General features: G+C 37.4%; 1 protein-coding gene across 1 annotated transcript in view; it reads right to left on the minus strand.

Moving 5' to 3' along the window:
* Nucleotides 1-27,825, minus strand: part of LRMDA (leucine rich melanocyte differentiation associated) — a 680,442-nt gene that overhangs the window by 331,308 nt on the left and 321,309 nt on the right. The window lies entirely within an intron of this gene.

A 27,825-nucleotide genomic window follows, 5' to 3' on the forward strand; every position in this document is an offset into this window, starting at 1 on the left:
TAAACCACTCGAGTTCTCTGAACTCTGTCGCAGTGACAAGCATCTCAAAACACATTGTAGCTCTCCGGCCCTTGCAAGCACTGCGAACCAAGGATCTCCAGCCTCAAATCGTAACTTATAGGCTACAGTCACCAGGTCAGCCTTTCACAATTATAACGTAAACGAGACAAGACTAATCATCAGGAAAGACAAATTAAGGCAGACACCCTGTGCAAGATCAATCCCTGTTAGTCAGCCATCCAGCCAGAGGCACATTTGACAGGAGCTCTGAGGAATCCTCAGCTCTGGAAAGAGTGCTGAGGAGTGCTCATTCGCAGAGATGAAACTCGGGGAAAACAATGAAAAAAAAGGAAGACCTGAGCATTTAATCAAATGCTTGGAATTAGTTAATTCTCTTGTGGAGCCTATTGCCTGAGCTGCCTCTTATAAAAGCATAATGTGCTAAGTGTAAACCTATTAGAATTGCTGTATCTGTCACCCACCGAACAAACGGTAAGGAAAAGCAGCGTGCCCAGCAGACGGGACTCTGAGCCGGCTCACAACGTTCAGGTGAAAACTTTCAAAGCACAAAAGCAGCTTCCACAAGCATATAACACTGCCTGAACCCTTGGCTTCTGATACTGTTCTGGGTTACTTGATCAAATTAAAACCAGACAGTTAGGGGGTTAGTTTTCTTTTTTATGCAGAACTTATGCCCGTTATTTTCCACATCACACCAGCACCTCAGTAAGGGCTGTGTTGAGAAAAACAAAAGTGTCCACATGTGTATGCATGCATTAATATTTGCCTTACACAGAGAAGAGACATAGGTTTGGCAAACCAGACTCTTTCAGCTACATCTATAGTCCATTATTTTAAAAGTTACTAGTTATTTGACAGAACTAATACTTATGGCAAGGCATAAGAGTAGAAACTACCTTCATTTCTAAGATTTCACACATTCCCTAATTAATTCAAGGGGACTTACAGTTTTAGGTAACATTCTTCCTTTTATCACTTGCCATCTAGCAGTTGGTATAATGTCAACACTTACATCCTTTTTCCAACTGAAATGATTTTTAAAACATTTTTATCCTAAAATGTACGCCTCGATTTTTCAAAAATTATCTTAAAGATAAGAGATTTCTTTCCATTTCAGTCCCACAACAACGAGAATGTCAGCACAGCTTTTTTGACAGACAAATTATTGAATCAAAGAAAGAATATGCCATTAAGCCCACAGGTTAGGAAGTGTCAGGAATGGTTTAAAGAGATATCCCATTTATCTTCAAAACATGCACGGAATGTCACTAATGTGTGTTTATCATGTATAATCAGACAAAGAAAATATCGAAATAAAGTACTCCTGCATACAATAGAAGTCTCCTTCCATCTCTCAAGATATCAGTGCTATTCAAATAGAATAATAATGATGAAACCTCCTTTCTTGAAAATGGAAATCAAGTGAAATGTAGATAGAAATGATTTTTTTGTAGTTGATGTACATTTCTAAAGTGCATTAACAGGAAATCCAGAACTTTTTAGGTCAATTATATTGTCAGTATTGTCAATGCCACTGAAATGAATACCTAAGCAGTGCATATTCTTGCTGGAACAGGGTTAGAGAAGAAATCCTGTATTCAATTACTTGGAGAAGAGGAACTGCAGGCACACACTTAAAGGCTTGCTTTGTTCCAATCTTATTTTTATTTTTAATCAGTCAAAAGGCATCCAAGAAACATATAATTATATATGCTTTAAAATCCACAGTCTCCAGTGTTTTCCTTACGGCATCTATTTCTTAAAGCCTATTTTTGGTAGCCAAGTGCATCACAAAACACTAAGTCACAGCTTTCATAATCAATTTTCTAAGACATGATGTGACAGTTAACTAATATATAAGCTTACTATAAGAAAAGTGGGCAAAGTTTTTTTAAACATCTGAAAGGTATTGGAAATCAAAATGGTGATGACATATTGATGGGATAGAAGGTTTTGCCAGGTGAGCTGAATAAACGCATCAGTTGTACCCTTTGGAACATAGTATTATTCTTCTGAACAAATACCTTAAGCAAAATTATTCCTGTAGATTTGCAAGCTACAATCCCAGTAGCAGACAAAATGTGCACCTGCTTTCCCCTCCCCTTCTCAAAACTGTATTTGTGAACAATTATTTTTTTTCTATGCAACCTTTTTAAGAGGTCATATAGAAGGCAAAGTGTTTTATGAGGCTGTCAAAAAGAGGAGCAGTACGTTATATAAAACAACGCAAACTGAAAAAAAAAAGCACCAAACCACTTGGTATCTTCTGGACACAGGAAAAAAAAATAATTGTAAGAAATTAAAAAGCAAGAGGCCTCCAAAAAGACTCATGATACCTCTTGTGCCACCCTCCCACCTGTACCTTATGGATTTCAATAAACAACTAGGGCCCTTCTCAGCCCATTCATCTCCGAAGTCAGACACAGCTCAGTGGCTTCACCCATTGACCAGCGGTATCTGCCACAACAGGGCTCGCCCTCCAGTCAGGATCTATGTGCTTTCTACTGCAGCCCTGTGATCAACAAAGCCCTGATAAGGAGCACACTCTAGCTGCAAAGAAATAATTCTACTCCCCCTTGACAAATGCCCGACATGTGGCTTGTCATCCGCCATGTGGTTACAGGTACATGCACGTCACGGTCACTTATGCAATCTTGAGGTCCAACATCTCCTCCATCATGTACACATATTGCTCAGAGAACAGAAAACCCTGAAGCAGAAAGGATGTTCCCCAGAAGATAAAGAGAAGATGCAGAGAGAGAGAGAAAGCCTGTCCAAAAGAGTAACAACAGAAAGAGTAATCAAAACTTATGAGAGTGACAGTAAAAGAACTCAGCAAGTGAGAGACAGCGAGGGATGAAAACAAAGCAAAGGTGGACGAGGAAAGGGAACAGTGTAAAGCTCTATTAAGCTATTTCCATACTGTCTGCCAGGGGTTCCACCTTCAAGAAGGCACTAGCCATGGATCTGGTTTTATGCCTTGAAAAGTTGTAACACTGTGCTTCAGCAAGAAATCGGTGAGAAGCCCCCAGATGCCTTACCTTACAGCAGCCGTTAGTGTTTACCTAGGTGTTCAGGCACATTTTGGAATGGTATTCAGTTTCTGTTATTTGTCATACTAATTAAGGATTTTATTTTTTTTTCTTCAGTTAACCACTTCAATCTTTTAAGTGTATGCCCTCTCTTTTCCAGCTCAGCTCAATAAGTGAAAGGAAAAAACAGCACAAGAGAAGAAAGGAGTGATCACATAAAAATTTGAGTGTGTTAGGGAGGAACTTTGCACCAATATAAAGACCGTTTTGTTTCTCAATAGTGAATTTTAAACAGTCCTTAATTTCACCCCAGTTTTTTCAGATATGGTGCCAACAATTCTATTGGTCAAAACAAGTCAAATTGCTCTTTTAGAGAACTCAAAACCTACCCTGTTTTCCCAAGACTTAAAAGAATGAGTTATATTCCTCTCAGAGCCATATGAAAATAATCACACTAAACAAACAAAAAAATGCATTCTTGTGCATTTATAGGGCATATTTATACTCTGCACATGCACACACACACAAGTAATGCATAGGAGTTTTGATTGTTTAAAAGCTGCAATTAATTCTTGATAACCAGTGAATATGGGGGGGGGGGGGGGGGGGGGGGCGGACAAGAAACAAGAAATGCATGGAAAGGTGTGTGTGTGTGTGTCTCAATAACAAAAATTATTTTTCCTGTATTCTAAATCATCATACAGCTGTAGTTTTATCTCACTCATGAGCAACGTACAAAACCTATTTATCATTCTGGCACGTTCAGGTCAAGTTTTAATATGTTGATCTTTGCAAAAATAACAGAATGCTTGGCCTTACACCTGAATGTCTTCACTGAACCACAAATCTGTACATATAGGTGGGGGCTTTGTCTTAATGGGACAGTTCTAACAAATTTCCCCCAGGTGGACTGTTCCAAAAAAAGATGGAAGTTCAGCAACCCTTATCTTTCTGTGTTTTCTTTACCAGCAAGTTCAGTCAGACATGGTAGAAGGTCTCCGAAAATGCATACTGATATGCGTAACTGTAAGCCAGAACACTTGTCACTATCACTTGCACCAAAAATTTAAAATTTTATCTGCACCAAAATCTACAATATTAATATTATTTCTAACGCGGACCTCTCATTACTTACTAATCCCCGTTTTCTCAACAGGAAACTACCTGTTATAAGAAAAAATGTTTCTTTTGTTACTGAGGCATCTGAGCTATGAAAACCTCATGTGAAGTCAGTCTCTGTATCCGAGAGCTTATAAGACTGAAGGATGTGCCTAACGCTAAGCATTTGATTCACAAGTCAGTTCCAACAAGATTAAACTTCATTAAGTTCACAAACAAGACTTCTCTCAAGCATCTCATGAATTTCAGAATTTCCCTTTGCCTCAAAATCTCAAGTTTTAAGTTTGGAATTGAAAGCAACTCTTCCCTAAGGCCACTTGCTCACTCCACGTTTCCCTGTGAAGAAATTACTCAATAACTGAGCAAGTCTCTGGTCTCCTGCAATACACCAAGGGAGGTGATGCTTCCAAAAGGGTATAGTAAACCTCTGCTGTAGGAAGTTCTGCTGTAAATACTCACTGCTTCAAATATTCTGAAACACAGAGATGTAGATGAACATCCTGCCTCTCGGAAAGTTGCAGGTTAAAAATAAAGTACATATATATATATATATATGGATAAAAAAAATATTGAATACAGGAGAAAATTAAATAAAAAATAAATCAAAAGAGCAGTATAAGACAGCATTCAACCCTTTGCCTCTTGAAAATTTAAATGAATACTCCTTGAGAGCAAACTACAAAATGCTAACCTTGAAGTGTTGAGTGGCAGAAAGAATTATGGGTTATTGTACTGTCAAAATGCCAGACAGCTGTATGTTGAGTTACTGTGTTATTTAGACAATCAGAAACTTGGAAGCTAATGTGACATATTTTTTTCAGTGTGAAAGCTCCTGACATGCGTCATGATAATTTCTAAAGGGACAAAATGTTATATAAAAAACATAGTGCCTTTATGAAACTGCCTAACAGGTACAACACCGTTGCAAGTGGAATTCATGTTAAATACTATAGATAAGTAGGATTGATTCAGGACATGACTAAAATTGCTATTACATCATTTGGTTGTTCATTTGTTCTGTAAATTTTGTTGTTGTTATACTTGAAGGTACTCTTATGTAGAGAGCCAAGAATTACCGAGCCATTTACTTTATATCTTGTTACTTAAACATGGTTCTAATTTTACCCAAAAAAAAGAGTCCCTAGGAACCCATCTTTGAATATTTCCTGCAGATTAAAACGGGCTGTGTTACCTACTTTGAGACTGGCAAAACCCACTTCCTTTGTGAACTGACATGGCTCAGAAGGCTACAAAAACTTTCATGATTCATTTTTCCTTTCCACAAGACCCAATATTTTCTGTATCTAAAATTAGCTCAGACTCAAACAAAGGAATATTAAATGCTGATCTTCTATTACCAGGTTAGATTGGCCTAATATTAATGGGTTAAAGTGCCAGTAGGATCATCCCTCTCAGTTCAACCAGCTCCCCACACTGTCTTAAGCAACGTTAAAGAAATGCTTCAGAATAGACTATGCAGAAGTCAAGATTTCACATTAATCCAAACTGGGTTCAGGCTCTGAAACAAGTTTCTTCACCATTTCCAAACACCCTTGTGTGAATAGCTGATTTTCTTATCATTCATATTAATCTTATCCACACACTGAGCTGTTTATTTTCTATTTCTTGGTACCAATGACACTCCATACCAAACGGCATAATCTAGTCACTCTTCAAATGAAAACATGTGCCTGTTTAACTGAACTCTTTTTCTTTTTTTTTCTTTTTTTTTTTATTGCTGTTATAAAAGACAGGTCTGTATCTTTTCTAGACAAATGAATAGTTTTCATCTTATTTTCTTATTTGTGCCCGTTCTAACATGAAGCTATCATAACCTCTTCTTCCTCCATTCGTGAGTTTTTCCACATCTCATACCATTTATCACCACTGTTGTGTGAAATCTTTCCTGTTCTGTAATATCCCTTTCGAAAAGCAAATGCTTTATTTTATACTGTTAAATGTAAACTCATTCTTGTAGAAGCACAGGACACGAATGAACACGCTGCTGTGTGGAGACCTTCCAAACCTCTGAGAAGACCTGAGGGCCATGATGGGTAATCAGCTGTTCCTCAGTTACACAAAACAACATTGAAGGGATAACAAGATGAATGGGTGTGTAGCTGTAAGAATATTGAGGAATAAGGAAACTATCTTTTATATCTGGCACCACGGCAAATAAGATCGTTTTCAACCACAGCATTCCCAATTATAGGAGGCCGATAAACTGAAAGGGTTTAAAGAAGAGTCACAAGAAGAGTTTAGAACGGTAGGTAGCATCACTTATATCAAAAACCCAAGGACATCAATGTGTTTCAACACTAGCACAATAAAAAAAAAAAGGTGTTACTTGAAAACAGTTGGCAAGCATGTATAAAAAGTATGAAATTTCAGGAATGGGTTCCTCAATGCAACAAGACAGAGTAAGAAGACTGAGTGCTTCAATAACGAAGCTGCCCAACCCCAGGCTGGGAATTAGCAGCATATTTTTAACAGGACACAGTCTGGAGCTCTCTTCAGCACTGAGGGGGGATTGGTTTGGTTTGTTTGGCTTTTTTTAAATCAAGACAAAAGGACTTCATTATTATTATTATTATTATTATTTTAACATGAGAATTAATTTTGGAATTAGTTTTATAACCTGTTATACTTGAAGTCAAACTATTATTACAACTATCTCGTACATTTATAAATCTAGGTAAGGTGACGAGACTCGGTACAGCTTCATAGGTAAGGCCACTCCACTGTAAAGTTTTAGTAGTATTTTTTTTCATTGCTTCTGCATATTCATATTTTCCACGTGGAGCAACACTCAGGTCAATCTCCATAATAGGACAGTTATTTGCAAATTGTCAGATGTGTGAACAGTACCATTTCCTTCAAAGTAATGTGCATTATTTTCATCAACAATGAATTTCATGTCCTGTCACATTGCTTACACACCTATCCTAATTACACCTGGAACAGGTTCCTAACTAACCTAAAAAATACCATCAGCAACGAATGTCATTATCTTGTTGCTTACCCTCACTGGTACAGAGCTAAAGAACAGGGAGATATCCTACCTCAAATCCTTCAGGAACGTGAAAATGAGTGGTTCATTTCAACCTTTTGCTTTATGGGAATTTGCCAATTTTTGATCATGTCAAATTATGCCTATTACACAATTAATACTTGAGAGAGGGGAGTTAGCAACCTCTTATTAAAGACCTTTGCCAATACAAAACATTCACACAGGAAATATAAACAAGACGACAACAGCCAAGTTTGAGAGCAGTCAGAAAGTGAACAAAATAATTATATAAATTAGAGGCCTAAACCAGGTGCTTTTAAGATCGCTTATTCAGCTGTTAAGTGAATTTTATCAGAATATGCAGTACATTGCAGCCCATTGTTCTCTTTCTATATATACACATTGAGAGAACATTTATGACAGTAATGCATTAGACATTTGTATTAGAAATGTTTTTGGTCTTCTGTCATCACACTTGAAAAGAACAAAATCTTAAGTATTTATAGAGTGAAGTTAAATAACTTATTTAGCAGTGATATTCATGTTTTATAGCTCTTTCTGAACTACCAGCATACTGCTTCACCTGACTGTCTCTCAATGCAATATGATATAATGTTGCTCTTATCTCACCTGCACCCCACGATCATCAGACAAAATATTTTTGGTACTCATTCTTTGGTTGACATGAGAACAGAAAGAAATATTTGCTTTCTGTTCAAGCTCACAGTAAGTAAAGAAAAATGTTTTTGCTTACTTTTATTATTTGAAATTAGAGATGGGAAGAGACCATTTTAATTTCTGTAGATTCCTACTCATCAGCTCAGTGGACAGAGACCCAAGTTTCTCTCATTCTTCAAAACAAAGCAGAGAACAAATAGTAGAAGCAGTGAAAGGAATATGATATATTAACACCACCAATATGGCCCTTTCAGTAGCAAGGGGAAAACTTTCTGTATAATATCTTGAAGTGTACTTGCAGTGTTAAAAACTGTTTAAGACAGATCTTGAAGAAATGAGTAGATCAAAACTTAACTTAGTATAGGTTTAAGGTATAAAATAAAAAATATCTGACTACCAGCAAAATAGAAACATCAACAAGGGATATTTTTTAGTGTTAAAGCGAACCAAGAGAAGGAGCTTTTTTTAATTTGCTTTACTAGAAGTTCATACTCTGACATTCAGAATTTACAAGAAACGTGCGAACTTCATGAACACTACAATATTATCATTAATAATCTCATTACAAGCAAGGCACACTCAGCAAACTTAAATACATATAAGCATTAACACAAAAAAAAAAAAAAAATCACATAATGATTTAAGTACCAAACAAATACATTGGAATTTTGTACAAAATAATTGTGGCAACAAAACCAAGCAATTTCGAAAGATGCAGAGTCAACATTGATGAACAGAGGCTGCCTCCCTACAAGGCTTGAAAACTTAAAGGCTTGACTGATTAAAAATATTTCCTTGTTTGGATTCTTGAGAAGTCAGATGAAAGAAATCCATGTGTTTTTAGTATTTCAAACAGAGTATAAGAGATGGAATTGGCACAATTTCTTTCCTTAGGACATGCTTAATTTTAGGAAAAGACATTAAAAGATACCATTTCCCATATCACATTCAACTAAAGCCAAGTAAACGAGAACATAGCAACAATATTCTATTCCCCTGTTACTTTCAGAGAGTAAATACCTTATCTGGGATACCTAGAGAACAGGGAAGGGGGGGGTGGGGGGAATGCAGAGAAAGGGAAAAAAAGCTATACCCTGTCCAGCACTAGATATATACTTGACCAAACAAAAATCTATCACAGTTTCTTTAATAGTTATTAAACTGTAAACAAAAAACAGAGTTCAGCTCTTCCGCACAGTTTTTTTTTTTTCATGTTGCAGCCAGATGCCCCAACTCCAGCATGTCTTTGAGGAACTGCAACAGAAATAGCAGCAGAAGTTTGAAAACTGGTGACTGTATGGATTTTTAAATTTCACTAACCTCTCTGAGTGAAGAGGCAGAGATCTCAAGGTTGAAAGCTTGCCTGGATCTTCTTTAATTCCAAACATACGGTTCTTGTCAACGAGATATGAGGAAGAAGGCTGGACTTTTATCGGCATTTATACCTGGTAGTTTTGTACCCCAGGAATTATTGGACTACTATAAAAATGGTATTGAGAGCTGAGTCTTACCTGAATTAAAGCTAACATTTCTGCTAAAAGACATTTCAATTATGCCAGATCAGTTAAGGATTTTAAATGAGGAATGTCTCCTTTCTTTTTTCCAGCTTATTAATTTTTATTTTTATTTGACAGTTAACCTAATGCTAAGATAATACTGTATAACTTTAATGTTTAAAATTGATATATAGCCACAGGGCATGCTTTGTGATGGATGGGCTCAGCTTTTATATGAAGAGCCATGGAATTTGATTACTATTGTTCATACTTTGTATCGATGATGAATATTTTCAAGAGTATCATTTCATTGAATAAAGCACTACTAAAAAGAAAGTTATAAAAATACAAAAACATCATTACCTTTAAAGCACTTCTTTAGCATGTTCCACACAGCATGAAAAGTTCAGCCAAATGAAGAAAAGCTGTAGTGCTATTTACCTTACACAGAACTGCTCCCTTTTTTGCAGTCTCTTAATTTATAAACTCCACAAGACTCACCCCACTCTGCTTCACACAGCTATATCTGTCCTCTCCCAGTTTAATATGTATTATATACACCATAATTGCTCACTGCTTGATTTTTTTTGTACAGTGCTCATATAAATAGGATGTCTTGCAAATGCACTAATGTCTCTCTCCCACCCGGTCTCTGCAAATCGGTGGAAACATATAGTAAGCATCATTACACGTTTCCGTGGGTTTGTACTCTTCCACTACTGACCACTGCCAGAGAAAGTGTACTGGGCTGCATGGACCTTTGGTTTGAACCCATTACTGTTGTTATACTCTATACTATAATTTAAAAAGAAAAAGATGCTATCAACGACAACCAAAGCCCAAGGCTTCATGCACTTCCCTCAAGAGAAAGCAAGACGAGTTTGTACACAGCGCAAGAGAGTATAAACGCCTCCTGCACTACCCGAGGGTGAATGAGAACAGAACCAAGCCCTCAAGATCAAAACCAAATCACGTAAAGAACTGCATTTCCCTGGGTTAGTTTCAGCTTCTGGAGGTTCAAGGTCTGACACTGCAGGCATGCCCCCCACCTGCTCTGGCACACCACTGAGTCCATGCCGGCGGTGGGAGCCCTCTGCACAAGGAGAGCAGTACCAGCTTCCCACAGAAAACCGGAATCCGTGACACTGCACCCACCTTACAGTTCATTGAATCAGGTTATTTATTCTTTATCAGCTACACAAATACTCTTAATCATTTCCCTTCGTACATAAAGTGCTTATTTCTTATTTATGGTTATAAATAAAAAGCTGGTAAGACCATATTTTACAGACAATTGTTCTTATAGCAAAAGACACTTCACTTTAAGAATCAGCCTTCCTGTTTCTATGCTCATTTCATTATAAAGGGGTTTACCATAAATACTAGAATTTGAATTCCACCCAAGTAATGCATTAATAGATACTAAACCATTAATAATTCCTGTACTTTTTCATAAATGGGCAAAGTCCAATAAATAAACGGGAGCTCTTACATGTCAGAGCAGGGTTAACAAGCACCAAGGAGATTTCAAAGACGAACTGCAGGCAGGGGCTGCCAGAAGGTAAGATTCATAATGATGCCACGAATTCTGGGGACCCATTTTTTACTGTCCACTATGGCAAGTATCGAAAATTAAATGCTAAGCAGAAATTTTTCCTGAGATCTGACATATAGTAGTTTAGGTAAACAATCTCTAAAATTAAAAGCAGATTCTTGATAATAAATTCCAACATGTATATCTTGATAACAGACAACCTTCCCTTATAAATCAAAAGCTGTTCTTTCCTCACAGAAACCTTTCCAAATTAGATCAGATGACTCACCTGAAATATTTCATCCATCTCCCCTCTTCTGTGAACACCAGTAATTAATGCCCAGTTGGTAGGGTGACAAAGGGGAAATTTAAATCTTAAATGAGACCTGAAAACAAGTATGATACTAAGAAAAGGAAGGCTAACTCAAGGGAGGCTGCCCTGGATTTTCTATGATCTTAATGGAAATCTACCAGAACAACAAACATTTTCTTAAATTTATCAGTTATGGTGCTACCATCCGATATGAAAATCTGCCCAGAAAGCACTTCCTCATCGGTCACTTAATTCCTCTTCCTTCAAAAAAGAATTCTTCCTCTTTAAATTAGTTACCAGCTGGCCACATTTATTGCCTTTTTCTTTGGCCAGCCAATGCAATGCACCTGCAATCTTTAAATCAGCTACACTCATCTCCAAGCTGAAGTAGATATCCAGGACTTAAAAAAAAAAAACAAAAAAAAAAAACAAAAAAAAAAAACCCACCCTCCTGTATTTGCTACTAATACATTATATGAGACAGACAAACATTCTGACCTAAAGAGATACCACATATCCAAAAGTACTACTACATTTCAGCCCTCAGCTCTTGGAAAGCCCCACTACTATCCCAGAGAATCAGAGGGGGTTCTACTGAAGGGAAGATGATGTAGTCTCTTCAGTATTAACACAACATGCTCACACATCTGCCTCCTGGAACAAGAGTACAGTCCCTTCACTGTGCTGTCTGTGTCTTCCTGACTCAGTAGGGTTCAGTTTGGCCATGGTGCCGACTTATAAAATCAAAGTCCATCCAAAGATGCTCCTGGTTCAGTCAGAAAAACTCTCAGGATTAAACTTTGCTAGGCCCAAGGATTTATCCAGATATTAGATAATACACCTGCTGTTCAGAAAATTGTTTCTTTACCCTGAAATCTATGGACGTACTACTTCTTTTACATCAGAAGTCTTGCTCTGTTCAGAAGTCTGCAATTGCGTTCTGCACCTCATCACCCGAGTCATATAATATTACTGTTGATCCTTGTTTGAGGAAAACTTTCTGAGTGAGAAGTGAAGAAGTAACCTCTATCACTGAATCGGTAAATATTTTTTTTCTTCTGCATACATGCATTTCTGCAAGTGCTGAGCAGCAATCTCAACAGTGGTAGACAAATAAAACAACCATGTGAATCACAGCAATTGGTTTGGTCTCCCAGTAGCAAAAAGACCTGCATGTTGGGAGGTGCAAAGGGGGAAACAAGACCGAAGATCTTTGTGACCTAGTGACAATATTCATTTGCTACATAGTTGTTTAGATAAAGCACAAAACCCAAAGGAATGGTACTACTTGGTAGGTACAGCACTACCGATATTTGTAATACCAATTGGCGGATCTCTCAGTAACACTATGGTATCTGAAATATATGTAGCCTTCCTGGCTACACTGTCTTTGAAAGGCTACGACAAATTTTTTTAAAAGTGGACTCAAAAGGTAATTATGAACAGCATTCAGCATTCTTGGTTTAAAAAACACAGCTTACAAATAAAGATGGCTAAAAGCTGCACTATTTAGAGCCAGTATGACAAAATAAAACAATAGTTAAAAGAACTTAGACCATCCAAGCTTAAAAAAAAAAAATGTAGTTGGAGAGCTGGAACTATATTTTATCTGAAAATTATATTCACAAGTAATGACAAATACAACTGAACATGAAGAGCAATCTTTTCTCCTGCTTCTTAACAGATAATGACTTCAAGGTCATTCCATTAGTGATCACTGCAGCTTTTAAATGAAACACATATAACCTTAATCCAATTAATGAAAGTATCCTACACTTCTTATACATGCTAATATTGAATGAATGTTTAAACCTTGGTCATTCACCAGTGCATCCACTGTAAGTCAAAATCAGAGAAGCGCAATAATATTGCTGATAAGGTATGGGGTTGGTGGGAAGCAGGGGAAGAAGGAACGTGCCTTAGCATCTTTAACTTCATTTCTATTTACTTCTATTTATCTTTATAATATGCAGTTATGTATACAGTTAGAAGGGTGTTCTTAGTGATTTTTTTTCTTTGTGTTTAGTTACCTGACCTGTATGAGCTTCAGCGAAATCAGTGCTTTAATCTCACATTTTCAGTTGCCTCACTCTTCCTTTCTTTTCTCCCTTTTCTTTTTTCCTACAAAAATCACTTGATATTCTATGCATTTCTTCATTTCTTTCTTTTATTACTATTTTTTCCTGTTTTCAGCTTTTTCCAGTCCATGACTAGCCCTTCTGAATGAATTGAGAAAATTGGAAAACTTTTATGTTAGACATCTATGTGAGGAGTCTTAAAAGTCACAGTTTCTGGACAAGAAGCATAGAATGACACACCTCAGCCAGGATGGATAGATTTATGGCAACTTAAAAGTTACTTCTCATCATCTGAGCCATAATAATTGAATTTGTGCCTTCTCTTTGCAGTTGGAATGGGCTACAATACGTGTCTTGGTTTTGCCTGGGACAGAGTTGATTTTCTTCTTAGCAGCTGGTGCAGTGCTTTGTTTTGGATTTAGTATGAGACCGATGTTGAAATTGAAAAGTCCTTGATTTAAAGTAAGCACTACTTAGCAACAACTAAAACACCGGTGGGTTACCAACGTTAGCCTCTTATTAAATCCAAAACACAGCACTGCATCAGCTGCTAAGAAGAAAATTAACTCTCTCTCCGCTGAAAGAAGGACAACATGTAACTTGGCTTAAAATTTAGTAAAGAAATTAATGTAGAAACGGAAGTTTTAGCTTGGTTTTGTATCTTTACAGCTGGGACAAATGCTCAAGAATGTTTAGGGTCACCATAATCTTTTCAAGTGTTGCAATATGAAGGAACCTAAGATCACACATTGTTAACTGGCTATGCAGCAGGACATACCTATCTAAATCTCTTTTGAAATGAAATATTTTAAAGGAACTCAAGATGTTTGTGAAGACTGCGCCTATAACCTTACCAAACATATTTTGTTGTCCTACTAACAGAGGATGTCAAGGAAGGTCTTAGCTTCCCTTTCTCCTCACTGGAATTTATTTTATTTGAAAACCTAACTTTAAATTCAGTATCTCACGTGAAGCCCTACCAGTGAAGAGAAGCAACGCAAGTCCAGGTATCTTGATCTCATTTAAACTATTTTAACTCAGATCTCCTAACTTCTGTCAGTATCCCTGAAGCCTACTGTCTTGTGTCACAGAATACACTTAATTCCCACAAGCACTCAAAGTTACATTTAGTTTACTCAAAGCTTTTTTTTCCCCCCACCATTGTTTCCTAAATAAAAATAAAAATGCATGGATAGCTAAGGACAAACCATTACAGTAGTGAAGAACATGAAATAGTAACCACTGGTAAGCAGCCACCACAAGCCATACACACAAGAAAGGAAAGAACCCTCCCAGGTCACAGCAACCTTCACAGCTGGTTCTGTTCTACTTCCACAGCCTCTGCCTTTCGCGCAGGAGGAAAACTGAATATTAACTACAAAGAACATTTCCTGAAGTTTCAGCAATATTACTATTTTGCACTATAAACACATATTACAGTGAAAACAGAGGTTAAGAAAAGATACTTCGTAAAAAGCATCCAAAGCTCATTTCTCAGATCTCTCATTTGAGCGATGCCTGCTGGATTAACAGGAATAGTTTTGTTCAGTGGCAAAACCAAGATTTATGCTCCCCAATGTGCAAAAGACAACAATGCTCTTCCTGCATGAAAGATGCTAATGCCTGCCTTCTCTTTGTGTCCCTCATGCAGAAATGTGTATGTCAAGACAGTGACAAATGACAGTACTTGTTAAAGCAGCAGGACCATCAGGTTCTCACCACCTCACTGCAAGTGGGATAGGCCTTGTGAAGTACACACTGACAGGATCTACATCTCTCTTTTTCCCTCACTCCATGAATGAGGCCTCCATTGCCAAGGCAGTTCAGCATAGCATGGCTCTCTTGCTCTTATAGCTGTTTCGCAACCTGTTGGTTTGGATCCAGAAGTTATCAGAATATTTAAATGTTTGCCTACACAATTGGGTATCATGGTTTCAGAAACACATGCATGATGTGCGCAGCTTTACATCAAGCATGAAAATCGGCTAATCAACCACCCAGATCCCTTAAAAAAATAATAGTAATACAGAAAGAGTGCACACACTTATTGCCTGACACACAGCAGGTGCTTGTGGAGGACTGAGCTCTTGATGGCAGCTCGCTACCAATAACGTAAGGAACACATAAAAGAAAACCAAAACCATTTTCTCTACCATATTTGAATAGGGTTTTTTTCGCTATTGATGCTTCCATAGTACATATGGAACCTCCAACCTATCGGTTCTAATTCAAAGCACTAAAGAAATCATCATACACAAGCAAGAGCAAAGGTGTGAAATTTAAAACAGAAACAGAAGACACCATAAACAAAAACAAAACAAGGCACATTTCTCAATAGCACTGTTGATTAATGTTAGCACATAAGCAAACTATCTAAAGCCTAAAATACTGACAAAAAATGAGAATCGGAAGTTATGTAGAACTTTACACCTCTAATTTATTTGTATAGACACATGAACAATACTGCGCTGGTATCACATTCAAGAATTTGCTGAAATTCATTATGATAAAGTGTTCCCAGACTGGAGCCTAAGAGCATAAAACATCAGCGAGCTCTGTAATGACGTACTCAAAAAATAGCACGGAAAATTCTGTTTTCCAAACAAATTCTTACTAAAAAGACTGGTCAGTCTAACTCTTCCAACATACAGGTGCAATCCTATTCAAAATATTTTAAAAAATAATCATAACTGAAGGGCTGCTTTTTGCGGCAAGGAGATTTTTTCCCCCTTTAAGATTCATTAAAGATATTTTGCAGATGACACCAAACAGGAAAGCATTACATTGCAGCTCACAAGATTATTTGGGAGGGTAGAAGGAAAACTTTTTACTTTTAAACTAAACTGTGATTTCAAGTACTGACACCTCACACGTACCTAGAAAGCATTTTCAAATGGAAGGTGTACAGGGGAATATTAATCTTACTCCCATTAAAACCTGGAAGACAATATGAACTTTTCAGTTCAAAAGCAAGACCCCGATAGTTTTGTAAGGAGGCAGCAATCCATGTTTAGACAGTTTAAGCCCCTGAGGGTTGCGTTTCCTTTCGGCAAGTTTCCTCTGAACAACCAGAGACAGCCAAACAGAAACCCTGTAAAAGGGCTCCTAGATAGGATTCAGGCTGCCTGTGAATTTTTCTGAAGAGAAACCATTAAAGAATTTAAGTCAACAAAGGCATCAAAGCCATGTGTGTTCCAAACTTCTACTTGTTAGAGTAATTCTCAATTGCTTCAAAGAGATTAGTCACATATACCCAGTTAAACATGTGCACAACTGGGGGACAGAAGCAGAAGAGAATTCTAAACTACATCTAATTGTTATTTTAGAAAAGTGTTGACGGTTGTAAATAGACTTTTAAGGAAATATACATCCTGAGCCATATACCTGAAGTGTTAGATACAGAAAATAATTTTAGAAGTATGTGTTTTATACAATAAGAGCCAATTTATTTCTTTTATGTTTATTTAGAGTTAGGAAGTGGGTTTGCACCTTCTGATCATCTTAGAAATAGTACAGACTACACTAGTTGTTGCATTAAGCAGCTCGCAAATACAAGCACATTTTTATCTCCCTATTAGTTTTCTGTTATAACAACAGCATGCTGTGTCTGTGGAAATCAAAAGAAAATCCAGCCTCTTATCTTTGATTTTTTTTTTATTCATGTATTTATTGCTTTGGAAAATGCAATAGATACCAAACTGCACATCGCTACAGTTCTATGCAGCATATGAACAATGCTGCTTCATTTTATTTTTCCAATAGAAAGAAGTGATTTAATAACATGAAAGCAAATGAACCCACATTAGTATAAACCGCAGCACAATGCAAAAGACATTCCCCTTTGAATATTAATGATGCAAGTCTAAAGAAATATATACTAAAGAAATTGATTCAGTGGTCATTCGTTTGTAACAAATACAGTTTCAGTTATAGTTCTAAAGTGTCATATCAATCAAAATTCACACAGTCTGCTTTTCAAGAAAATACTATTGGAAAACCTTAAATATTCTCTTTTCCTTGTTATGAAATGATTGGAATATGATTGCACATATCATTTCAATAAGCACTGTACTCCAGGAACAACTTCCAGTCAGATTTGAAGCTAGGAGACCAACATGTTTTTTCCAATTATTTTCCAGCTTACACTTTTGGGCAATCAGTAAGGCTTGAGATCAATAACCCACGCACATCCATGGGGCAGGCAGTCCCAAATGGTACGATGCTGCCTGAGCAGAGAAGCATGAGTTGGGCAACTGGGACCCTGAGAGCCAGAGGCCAGGCTTCTATTCCTGTAGTTAAATGTTTAATGAATGATCTTTGGCAAGGTATTTTACTGCTCACGCATTCTCCTCACCTTATGGGGCACAAAATGTTTGGTGCTTAGGTAAACACAGGCCTTGGTCTTGACTGAGTCTTCTAGCCACCAGATATATTACTACTAAATAAATGCATACCGTGGGACACTTGCTTTAAGCACATCATAGTACTGACCTATGGTTTCAAGTCCCTCTACTTCTCTTAAGATTCAATTGGGCATTATAATAGGAAGTAAGATGAGTATTATAATGGAAGTGCCTTACTGAAATCAAGCATTCACTTAAAATAATGCATACATCCATCTCTCAAACTATGTGCGATGGCACATATTTTCTCCCTCTTCAGCAGTAGCACTAAGCCACAGTAGTGGAGTTTATGGGGTTTTTTTACATAATTTCTATAGTAGAGTAACAGGTAGTGATGCACTGCACTTTCTACTGTCTTCCACCTAAAAATTATAAAGGACATCAAAAACATTTAGGAAAAAACCACCCTTGCTTCTGTATTCTGTAGCGAGTAGTGTTAATACATTACTGAGTTGGTACCAGTCGCCAAACTTACAGTCTTGGGCTCTAACACAATTTATTCAAAAAAACCCAAACCAAAACAACAACAACAAAAAAATCCCAACAAACAAACAAACAAACCCCCCCCCCCAACACACACCACCCAAGCAAAAAAACCCACAACCAACAACAACAATTAAAAAAATCCCCCCCAAAATAGCACACTGGAGGTCTATGGGGCTCTGCATGGGCAAACCCCTGAGTCACCAGAGAAGAAATCCTTCTCCATGTACAGGAGTCAAACTCTAAAAAAATGAGGTCCAGATTTTGTCCTGATTATCAAAAAGGATTTACATGCCCACTTTGACTCAAGTTTCAGGAGGAAAATTGGAACCCTCTTCCCTTTTCTACCATAAACTCACCATGCTTCAAAAGGCTTAATATTTATACCTGTATTGACCGCTTCTGACTGGTTGCTAAGCAACACTCCTCCCTCTCCAGTATCATGTAAGGGAAAAGACAGAGAGAAGCAGAAAATGAGAAATGTTGGGGAAAACAGATTCATCCAGTCTAAGTGAAATTCAATGGGTCATAGGTGCTATTTGTTAGAAAAGTAAAAGGGCACATAATTCCTGCAGGACACACTAAGACATCAGTTCATGACATCACGCTAGCCATGCACCATGTTTCTGGTATGAAAGACGGAACAAATCATCTGATATTCATCTTCTCTGGATCCTGACGGTGGCACTGCTCGAGCCTCACTTTAAATTTGCTTGAGAAGATGCAAGGTAACTTTTCTAACACTAAACTTGTAAAATCAAAAACTTTTTTATTTTCTTTTTTAGATAGACATTGCTTTGCCTTACAGCTTCAAAAGAAGTTTAAAAGTGTGTGTGCAAGCGATCTCCTGCTCTCCAGAATATTCCATGTCTCCCAGTCTGTTAGTCTTCAGGTGTTGAGTGTAATATTCTGCACAAATGAGGAAGTCTATGGAATGGGTAATAAGGTTAAATGATCAGACATAAATAATCACTGGTTAGTGTATTATCTTCCCTGCATTTGGTTTCAGCCCAAAGCTAGCCACACATCAAAGCACTTGCGGAGCAAAACGAAACACCAATAAAAATGCAAACGTACTCAGAAACCCAAAGAGCCTTGGGTAACCTGGATAAATACCCAAAGGATTCAGAATTTTCCACCTCTTAAGTCTCATCCCCCTTCAATGGATGCTGCACCATGCTTCATTTATGATCATCTGTTCAAAACGGTTATCCAAAATGCATTCACAGACCCACAGATACAAGGTTTTCAAGAGTCATGAATGTCAAGTCAGGTAATTCAAACTCAACTCATTCCTTCAGCCTGTCCTTTTGCTTCGCTTAAACTGACAGCATTTAATCATGGGACTGCCTGTAATTATTTCCAAGGGCACGTCATGCGAGATGCTGAAAATGTTTGACTATTTTATATATTTTTTTAATCATCATTGGCCTCATTTCCTTATGTCTTTAAGCAAGCATGCTGACAAGCCATCCTTGCATACATCTTTTGAACCATAGCTTTGGGAAAAATTCACCAACTTCAACAAAGTTTGAAATCACGTTATGCTCCTAAGAATACCGTGATGATGAAGGGATGAAAAAGAGAGTGTGAAACACTACTGAATCTCTCACAAACAGGAAGAAACATAAATTTGGTCACCACGCATTACTCTGGCAGTAGCTGAACAATCAGCAAGCAGGCAGCTCCAGACTGGAAAAAAATATGACATGACTTGCTTAAGAGACAGCCTCAAAAACTACGTAAGAATCCTGCAAGAAAGCTGAAAGCACCACAGGGGACACAGAGATGGGAGCCGAGCTCTACAGCATCGTCAACTCCAGGGCATAAATCTGCAGGAAACCAGACTTTGTTACCTCCATTCCTCATGAAACAACCTGCCACCCCACCTGCAAAATATCCCTGCTATGAACTGGATTACCATGTTGAAGAAAAAACTCTCCTCGTGGGCTTTTCAAAATTAGAGCAGAACACTAGGGGTAAACCTCATTGTGTTCAAGTGCCTCTGAGACTAAAGAATCTTCATTAATTTGAAGGAGGAAATGCTCTATATCATCATCAAATTTCAAATAAATTTCTGAAAACAATCCAGCTTGGAAACAAATGTTAAAAAAAGAAAATGTGAAATTGTTATAATGTGGAAAGAAACCTCTTTTCCTGTGTTGTCCAGCAAATTATTAGGTTTGTATCTGATTTTCTACTGCATATCATTTTTAATCTCCAAAGGTTCTTTTGGATAAAGTTGGCTAAAAATCATTTGGTGGCCACTAGAGAGTTAACTAATATTTCCCAGAGTTGGCAAACGTTCAGTCAAAAACCTGGCCAACTGCCTGTTGTTTACTGAAGCTAGGGAAGAAGCATCTGCAACATTACGAAAAGCATATTGTAAAAGGCAACACATGCAAATTAAACCTCTTGAGCTATGAGTAAATTGCTAGGAAAATTTATAACTCATTTAATAAAACTTGAAATAAATACATCGCCTTGGCTCTCAGAGAAAACAAAATATTTCCCATGATTCCATGTTAAAAAAAGATCATTAAAAAAGATTTCTACCATTTCAATATAAAATCAAATGGCTATATAAGCCAAATCTCCTTCCCCCCAACCCTTCTGTTCATGCCTTTAAACAACCTTGTGAGACATTTTTGTGCCAAAGATCTTTCAGTGATTCATATGTCTTAGATTCACCTTTTGTATTCACTCACTTAATATTCATTTTTTTCAACTGTATATGTGTCATTAGTGAAGCCAGCATCTCTTGAATTTGACTGCTTTATTATGAAGTAAAATGCCACCTTGCCGTTTCCAAGAAATAGGGGAGTTGTTTATAAAAACAAGGTCCTTTGCAGAGGGCATTTTTTTTGCATTCTGCAAACGATCCCGTGCAAACAGGCTAGTAAGAAACCAAAATCACTAAGATTTCCCTGGAGTCACACATCTTTTCACCGGGAATACACAAAATTCAGTCCCCAGTGTTGCAGCCCAGCCCAACCCAGATGGGATGCACACATACTATTAAAAGTAGAATATACTTTTATATTGTCTCACTGATAAACCTATTATCTATCCTCACAACGCAAGTTTCACAAACTCCTCAATTTTCAATCAGAACAGGGATCAAAACCTGAGAAAGCTCCAAGAAAGAGTATGCCAGGAAGTGACAAACTATCTGCTACAACCCATTCCCGTTACAGCACAAGCAGGGAATCTATGCCCAGTGTTGAAGCTGTGCACAACGTTAATTTCAAACAAACGGTAAAAACAAGTTTTTAAAGTTATTTCTGGACAACGCTAGCGCATGTTTTAAATTTGTGGCCAGAGACACTTTTAAGACCTATTCTGAATGGAAAAGATTAATCTCTGGTCCTTCACTTAGCAGCATTCTTCAAAAAAATTACTGGAATCTGCTGGCTTCTCCCAAGTATCTTTACTTCTCACCCCTTAAAGGAGTAGGTTAATATCTCCGAGCCCTCTGAAAACTAGACCGTAACTGTTATCAACTATCGTCTCGAAGATGCCTCCCTTCACAGCATCACTCTCTACGGGACCCACATTTAATAATTACTGCATACCGGTGGGTAATATGACAGCTCTCCTGATACGTGACCCAGATATAAAAGGCTTCGTCAGTACAGCTGCCAGAATATCGCCCCTAGAATCAACTTCCTTCTGGACACGCAGCTCGTATCAGTAAGAGATCTTTTGCAGGTACAACTTTTATCAGTTTCCTGCTCAGAATAAGTTATATGCCGAGCAAGACCTTTTTTTTAACCGTATGACTGTATTCACGTAACGATTCGCCTACATAGTTACGCCACTTGCCAACATTTAAAAAATAAACCACTGAACCCTCACAAAATTAATCACCATACACAGCCCTTTTGCCTCATATACCTATCCAAAATCACAGAAGATAAATACTGTTTGTAACCAATGGCGACTATAGCCATCAGTATAGACAATGCAGTAGTAATGGAGTGCAGGTGATGTTCATTAGGCCTCAAATATTGCTGTTTAAAAGGCTGGCACACCAGCCATGGAATACGTTGATTTTCAGAGTTTAACAGGCAATTACTTCATATAAATGGAAAAAAAAAAAAAAAACCAATGGCCAAAGTACAGCACTCAAACTCATAGAGCTTGGTTTCTTTTTTCTAAAAATAATTTCTAATAAGTTTCATGCACAGGATGAACTGGAGAAAAAAAAATGCTTTCTCTGGTGTTTTCTGTCCCATTCTGTATAGAAATTTTGCTGACATGAAAGCCCAATAACCATTTCTCCTTTCCCAAGTATGTATGTGTTTTATTTACTTATAATTGATGTGTTTTGCTTTCCAAGAACACATAAAGCTCTTTCAAGGAAGAAATGACTCAGATTCTTCTTGCTTTTGCTCTCAGCTCCTTGCTTGTCATTTAATCCCCGGAGTTTGATGGGAAATTAGACATTTAAAAGGAAATTTGAAAAACAGTGAGACACTGGCAAAATATCATAAATACTGAACTAAAACTAAATGTGCAAACAACTTTCAGTACTTTAGTTCTATCTATAAATATTTTTTGATCATAAACCTTAGTGCTACATCATTCTATACAATTCAAAAATAAATGTAAGACCTACAGGTAAACTGGTGCTTTTCTAACTTCTCATTGTACTTACAAAAATAAAAGCATAAAATGATTGTTTTAGACATAATGTTCAATGCCCTTTTTACAATTCTCATATATTTTGCCATCAATCACAATCATCAAGATACTGTGACTGCTGTCTGCTGACTGAGAACAGAAAGAGAAATTTAGAAGTGTGAGTGAAATGACAGAGCTGTCATGGCTGCCTCAAAAATTATTCTTCTGAAAGAAGGAGAGATAAAACTTCTGAAGAAGAAAAAAAAAATGCAGACAGCACCGATGTCCCTGTCACTATGTGAGGTAGGGCTTACTAAAAACTTAAGGAGAAAGGAAAAGTTGTCCAAAACTTTACCTTCTACTCTTAACAAAACCTTATAGTATTTGTATAAAGAGGTAGGTGTGGGTGTGTGGGTGTTGTAGTTCCCCCCCTTCCCCCCTTTTGCAACTACTATAATAACTGAGGCTGCATTGATAAATCTGTGACCTGATCCCAGAAGAAGAAGTGTACACCTCACTATTATATACATTAATTAGTACATCAAGTCTTTTGGTCAATATTGCAACTGAAACACAGAAAGCAAAAATTTAATTCAAACCCACATTCTACATTCAAAATACATTTTATGTAATTCAAATCCTCACAATTCCCTATTTCTTAAAAAACAAAAAACACAAACAAACCGAACAAAACACAAAAGCAAAATAAATAAAAAACCAAACAAACAACCAGAAACAAAATAACTGTTAACTGCCACATACTTTTGTCCACCAGTATCAAAGTCATGGTTAAATCCTGAAACACACTTATAGGTATGACTATTTTCCCTATAGAAATAATAGTTAATAGCCATTATCTTCCAAAATTTGCCTTTCTGTATAGTTGTAAATTTTTAAAACATCACACCAAACTAACACCAAGGATCCTTAAACCAAAAAAGGTGCAAAATGCAATGAGCACACCTGTTGTGAAACCTTCTTCTCCACTACAGTTTGAAAATTTTAACCAGCAAACCTTTGCACGAATGTTTGCAGAATGGCTTTATTAACCTTGTTCTTGGGCTACCAACAAGGCAGATCAGATTTGCTCTGAGATCTGAACTCCTCTTGGGCCATTGCTGAAACGCCGCTGCCACTGCTCAGCATCCACCTCAAGCAGGAAATATCAGACCTTGAATGTGCTAAGAATCACAATCGGCAGGACTGCTTTTTCACAGGATTGGCATCAGAATTGACACCGACGACTACTGTTTTCACAAAGCACTACAGGGGACAAATATCTATTCAGAACTTCAGTATAACATGGTATCGACAGGATGGGAACGCTCCCTACCTGCGCACTAGGGTGCTGTCCCAACAGCAAACAGATCAGCATCTATTACGCATCAGTGCCACCTCTTGAAGTGCCCCACTTTTCCCATCGTTCCCATGTCCAAATAATTGGGAAGTTCACAAAAATGTCTTAAGTTTACAGCGTTTTCTTCCATTTGTGAAGAAATGACTACCATATGTAATTGATTTTTTTTTTCCAAAGGGAGATAGCATTGTCTAATATTACTCCAAACCCAGGAGACTAGATTTTAATTGTGGCCTGTTATATTAAGATAATTCACCTCTCAGTAGTTCATTTTCCTCATTTCTAAATGGGCATGCATTTCCTTGCCAAGTGCACTGAGATTTGCTGACACCACGAACCCACTGTACAGTAAGCGTGTATTCCTTTTTGCTGGGGTCGGCAACTGCACTCCTCGCCGATTTGTTTACTCTGGCATTTTAATGCCACACAAGGAAGATGGGCTGTGGGCACTGCCCACTTGTCAAACACATCCTGCATATAATCTCTTTAATTGCAGGAAAGGCTTTGAGAACCAGCTGTGAAAATGTGCCCGATAGCAAGTTATAAAGTTGAGCGTAGTAAATCGAAGGCAAATTCCGGTTTAAGTAGTTTCCATAGGGTCTGGGGTAGACACAAACGCCAGATTAGGAAACCCCTTCACAGCATGTGAAATGTTCATTTTGTTAGAACCGCAAACTTCTACTAGATTGCTGATTGATGTAACACTTGGATTAGAAATACAGAGCATGAAATTCCATTTCCAGGGAGGAAAGGGAAGTTTTTGATGAGACTGGTGAAAGAGTGATAAAAGCTTCACTTAAAGCCTCCATTTTAGTATCAGATTGTGGCAAACTTCCATTTAAACAGCCCAACAAAGCCCATTAGCCATCAATCTACAGGCACTATACAAACCCTTAACACCTCTAAGAGACTACAACGTAATCATCTGACCAACGTGGTTCGAAATCACCCCAATGCTGATGAAGATCGGAGGAAATCTGTAGATCAGAGAAATTTCCTTTCAAGCGGCTCAGAGCAGCTCTACAACAAAACTGCACCTTGCCCCGCTTCCACCCTTACCTTCCCACATCGCTGACAATGGTGTACGCAAGAATGAAAAAAAAAAAAAAAAAATCTTACCTCACTAAGGAGGGAAAAAAGACCAAAAATAGAGGGAGGAGAAGTAAATGTCTTTGTCCAACTTTCAATGACTAGGAAAAAGTTTTTCTAGTATCCACATGTCTCTGCAAGCTTTTCACGATTAGGACATCTTTCTACATTCTTAAAAAAGACCGAGATATTGCAGCAGAGTACCATCAGTGTACAGTTAAAATTAAAAATTCCTTCCAGAATGAAGCAGAATGAAGGTCACTGTTTTCTACTCCCTGATGTGGACAAACAACATATTTGAATAAAAATGAATACTACCGTTCCTAAGGGAAGAAATAATTTTCAAACCTGATCAAGATTTTCTATCAGAAGCTTTTGGTGATTGGTTTTGTGGGAAAGAGAGAAAAAAAGAACGGTTTGGGGGTTTTAGGTGGGGAGATCTGGAGGACTAAATTTAAATTTCTTTGAAAGATGAGTGATTTTCAGTCTTCACTGTCCAAGATGTTCCCAGTTCACGATGAACAAAGTTTATTTTAGACATGGTAAAAACTGATACCCACAAAGCTGGAAGTACCTTAACAAGAGCTCAGGAGAAAATAATTTGTTTTAAAGTAGTATTTCTAGCACACACAAACATGGAATTAGCTCTGGGATCTTGACAGCCGCCTCAGTCGTAGCTCGGTTATATGCTCCTTCCTTTTGTCAAAGCTTTTCCCTCTGGCTGGGATGGATAACAAAGCTTATCTCAGCCTCCCCCATGTGCTGTTTAACATCTTAGAAGAAACACATTTGTTATGGAGTTAATATTGACATTCTGGGGTGCGTGCTTCAGTCGTTAAGACAGATCCCAAATATCCTATTCTGTTAGCCCTTCAGTGGTGTTTGGGGGCAGAACCAAATCCATTGATTGTCGTGCATCCATCGGAGTCAGCCTAAGTGACATTATTATCTGAACTTCGGCAGGGGAGATTCATTTGGAGGCAGAATTGTGTATCGTCCCCCCAAAAGACATCTAGGTGACAACTGGATTTCCAGCTCTAAATGCAGATGTCATACAAGTCAAAACAACAGATTAGATATAACTACTATTTTTGCTGGGTTATTCTCAAAACTAGTCAAGAGTTCATTCACATCTTACTTCTCAAAGACAACTAAATAATTACTACACTGTGTATTGCAAGGTACGCTCTGACAAGACACTAAAAATGGAGGTCTAATTTATGTAGGCTTTAAAAAGATTGATCTTACATAACCAAGCATCTATTCTCTGGTTTAAGTCTGTATTAATTGCAAAGGTGTTAATGGCTGGTCACCAAGAAACAGACTAACACTGCCTACTCAGTGCATAGCCAACCAAAACACCTTTGATAAGCTGGGCTCAGCAGCACTGTTGCAAAAAAAACTCCATACGCTTTCCCTCCACCCCTTCCTTACAAATATAAAACAAGGTTTTATCTCTCATATGGTACCCCTGTAGCATCTTCTATCTTAACTGGAAACAAAATTTAAATTTACTTTTTTAACGTAGCATTATTCTGATGAATACATAACACAGGGTTTTACTACTACTTGGCTTTATATTATTCTCTCTCCTTGGGGAAGCCTTTAGAGCAGACTTGCTCCTATACACACTTTGTATGCTAACACACAATTAAAAGGAATGTCTGTTTTCTTTTGTATTTGCAGATGTCTTTTGCTGTTAGATATATTGGCAACTTGATGCAGAGGAACAGGCTGAAAAACAGGCTGCTTTCCTTTAATCATTATTATGAATATTTAATAAATGAACCAGATCCCATATTTTATGCATTTTTATGCATCAAATCCATCTTTATTAGTACCTTTCACTTTTTTTGAGAACTAATTTTCAAAGTTCAGAGGTTAACTTGTCTTGTTTTGGTACTGAACATGAAGCAACTTATTGCTTTTGGCAAAGTGGAGTCTTCCTCTACTGGAAGTAAATGGGATCTATCAGGAATCAAATGTCATAATTCAGAGATGGGGTCAGAACATCAAAATGTCCATATCGTGCTGTGCAGCACAGCTTGGATATCAGCTCTGACAAATTATAACAGGTCAGAGTAAGCACTGTAGTGTGAGAAAGTCTTTACGAACACAGCAATTGTCACACCAAAAACTGAACCATATCTGTAAAAGTATTAGCAACCACAGGTTTGCTTGCTTGTTTTCACAGAGCAGCTGTTTCTGAGAACTATGCTTATTTTAGTAATATATATAAAATATATAAACATATATGTACATATAATGAGAAATACATCATTTTAACTGAAAATTATTATTTAGATGTATAATTAAAATGCATGTTCCTCTGTGTATGTCACGATACTTCTCTAAATCAGCTTGTGTTCTGATATTGTATCGTATTGCACTCTTACAAGCTTATGGTGTTAAAGACTAGCCCTTCCACAGTCTAAAGATCCACAGGTAATTCTCAAAACAGTAAATTTAAAAAAAAAAATAAATTACCATTCTTCCTCAAATACAGCAGTTAGTATCATTGCAACCATCTGGTAGAAGCATACCCCTCTGCACTAAGGGTGACGGGGACAGCAGACAGCTCAACAC

The sequence above is a fragment of the Falco cherrug genome, chromosome 9 (genome assembly GCF_023634085.1).
Source record: "Falco cherrug isolate bFalChe1 chromosome 9, bFalChe1.pri, whole genome shotgun sequence".
Taxonomy (NCBI): Eukaryota; Metazoa; Chordata; class Aves; order Falconiformes; family Falconidae; genus Falco; species Falco cherrug.